General features: G+C 36.2%; 1 non-coding gene across 1 annotated transcript; it reads right to left on the reverse strand.

The window, feature by feature from the left end:
* Window positions 1-144: 144 nt before the first annotated feature.
* On the reverse strand, window positions 145-274 carry LOC115737129. The gene has a single exon (XR_004014980.1). It is a non-coding gene; the product is annotated as a U6atac minor spliceosomal RNA (small nuclear RNA).
* Between the last annotated feature and the right edge of the window lie 3,023 nt (window positions 275-3,297).

The following is a 3,297-nucleotide window of genomic DNA, read 5'->3' on the forward strand; positions in this document are numbered from 1 at the left end:
TCTGCTTTTTGCTTATTCACAATTTCTTTTCCTTCTCTTCTTATTGTAAGAAAAGAACCAAGCATTTTGCATGCATAACTTCTTTAATTTCTGGGCTCCTGGATGAAATATAAAAAAAAAATTTGAAAAATTAGATTGAAAAAAAAAAATATTGGGTTATAGATCCACCAGAGGTGGGTAGCCTTAACCGGATATGTAGGTTAACAGGTAAAACCGAAGGTTGTTCCCGTCCCTGTCAGGGGAGATGCCAACCATCTCTCCTTTCTACGAACACGGCCTCTGTGCCCTAAGGCGAACTACATATGTGAGAGCAAAGCTTTGTCACCAAACGATGTGGGACTCTCTTTTCTTTACTAACTCCACCTCTTTTGTTCCACATAAGATTGGATCCTCATATGTGTGTGAAAATCCAATTCGCCGTCTGAATTTCCTTTAACAGGCCCCGGCAAATCTTATGATTCACGCTTTTTGGCCCTGCATCACATCTGATAGCGGGAAATTAACACAGCCGAAGCTTCAAAGAAGCAAATTCCATTTCAGAAGCAAACGTCGTGATCCAAGCAAGATGGGGATTGATCCTGGATCCATCACACGTGATCCCAATGCCTTAATCTCTCTACGATTCGAAATCTCGGGCAAAACGAGTTCATTTCACGGATCGCAGCGGTAAAGAAGCTCCCTATTGCTAACAGTTCATTTGAATGCCGCCTCGGAACCATGTCTATGTAGACAACATCCGGACAAAAAGACATGATGTAGTCAAGACAAAGACATCAACGGTTGAAAGCTTGAATAATTAGACCAGCTAGAGACATGTTTATATAAGCAATAGCGGCGTGAATGCCCCTGTTTGCGCTTCAGAAACCACGAAAGATGAGGAAGGCGTCTTATGCCGTACATTGAAAACGCAGATATACGCAAGCCATCGTTCTTGCTCTATTTAAGTAAGTACTACTGTTTTAAGGCATCCGTTTGATTGAAGGCCAGAAGCGTTTCCACTTGTTGATGTTAGTGTTTCGGCCGCATTACTAATCAGGACCTAAAATTACAAAAAAAAAAAAAACACACACACACACACAGTTGATTCTCGAAATTCAGGCTTTGGTGCGTGTAAAAGAGGGAAAATTGGCCAAAAATACCTAAATCTATTGCGTTTTTGTCAATTCAATCATAAACCTTCTAATTTTGCCTATTGAGTCCTATACTTTTTTCACGTTTTGCTAATTGAGTCTATCTGGTTAATTTTGGCAGAAAATTGTCGACGTGAATATCGACCATCCTGCGTGGCACGACGGTGCTTACGTTCAATATTTTTATTAACATTTTAAATTTTTTTCAATTTATTTATTTATTCGTTTATGAGGCTCGCAGCCCTTGCCCAAATCTAGGCGAGGCCACTGCCCGCGGCTAGCGAAGACCCGACGACCCTCACCTAGACGACCCTCACCTAGTGGTAGGTGAAGGCTCGGCGACCCTCACCCTGTGGCAGGTGAGGCCCCGACCACCCTCACCAACCACTTTAAGAAATAAAAGAACAGAAAATAAAAAAAAAGAAAAATTAATTAAAAAAATCAAAAAGTGAAAATATTATTAAAAATTATTCACGTCTGCAATTTCCAATCACAATTGGTCTAATAGACTCAATTGGAAAAACATGAAAAATGTGTAGGACTCAATTAGAAAAATTAAAATGTTTAGGATTAAATTAATAAAAGTGTAATAAATTTACGACTTTTTGGACAATGTTTCAGTGTAAAAGATTATGAAACAAGGAATCACGGATTTCTCCTTAAACACATAAATACATAACATAAAAAAGAATCAACTTGCGAAAGTTCATATCAAGCAAGCAGCAGTTCTATAATCAAATGGGTTAATACCACAAAAAACCTCAAACCGGTACACTCGTGACAAATTTACCCCAATTGACTACGAAAAAGCCCAAACCGATATACTTGTGACAAATTTACCCATCGTTAAATTAGGTTAATACCACGAAAAATCCCAATTTGATACATTTGTGACAAATATAGGATAAAAATCCTAATTTGATATACCTGTGACAAACAGAGGGTAAAAACCCTAAGTAGGTACACTCATGAACTGTCATATGTCATCTAACTTAACAATTTGACAGTTAAATTTAACAAAAACTAACATAGGGTAAATTTGTTACAGGTGTATTAGTTTAGGATTTTTTGTGGTCAAAAAAATAATTTATGATAAATTTGTCACGGGTGCATCGGTTTAGGGTTTTCCGCGGTATTAACCCCAATCAAATACCCACAATGTTAACCCTCATTCAACAACGTTCTAGATGTGTATTAGGGGCGCGATTGTTTTAGTGAAAGTGTTTTCTTGGAATTGATTTTAAGGACTTTCACCTGTTTGGTTCGTCGAAAATGATTTAGTTAACGGAAAATACTTTACGATCAATGAAAAATTCATGCATAAAATAAAAAAAATGAATTCCCCAATCTGAAGAGGTGAAAACACTTTCCGTAATTGCTACTCTCGAATGTTTTTAATATTCTAATATCATAAGTTAATATTTTAACTCTATTTTATTTTCTTTTTTCTTTTTTTTCTTCGTCCACCCTTCGCCGCTACTAGCCAGCGGCGGCCATTGGAAAACAAGATTCAAACACTAGAAAACATTTTCCAAATAAAAAATGAAAAAATTTAAAAAATAATTTTTGTTTTTCCTTGAGATAAAATCATGAGATTGAAATCATTTTCAAATAAGATCTAAGCACCAGAAAACGTTTTCGGTCACATTATCAAACAAAGGAAAACAAACTATTTTTCTAAAAAATGATTTACTGAAAATCATTTCCTTTTTCATGGAGTTTTACCAAACAAATGCACCCTTTAATGTTGTTGCAAGTTCACCAGTAATTGGATGACAATAAGAGATTCCATGCATGTATTGAGACGTTCTCATTTCACGATCCGTGAAAGTTGCTAAAAATTCTAAGAAGCTAAGACTTAATTTTAGACCCTTAGACAATGACAACTTTCGTTATATCTATTGATAAGCTATGAAGAGTTTATCCATAGATAATCTCTCAACCATCTCATCAAATAAGATCCTATTTAGCTCTCTTAGCTTCTATGTGTACTTTGTACCACCGGGAAGTCATATAGATCGGTAATAGTCCATCTTGAAACTTAGTCGAGTCAGTTTCTACCACAATATCTCGTAAGATCGCAGATTGCGGCCCTAGAACATATCACCTCACAATCTCAATTCTGTAATGTTATAATTTCCTTCACTAATAGTAATTTAGTTTCCTT

The sequence above is a fragment of the Rhodamnia argentea genome, chromosome 9 (assembly GCF_020921035.1).
Source record: "Rhodamnia argentea isolate NSW1041297 chromosome 9, ASM2092103v1, whole genome shotgun sequence".
NCBI lineage: Eukaryota > Viridiplantae > Streptophyta > Magnoliopsida > Myrtales > Myrtaceae > Rhodamnia > Rhodamnia argentea.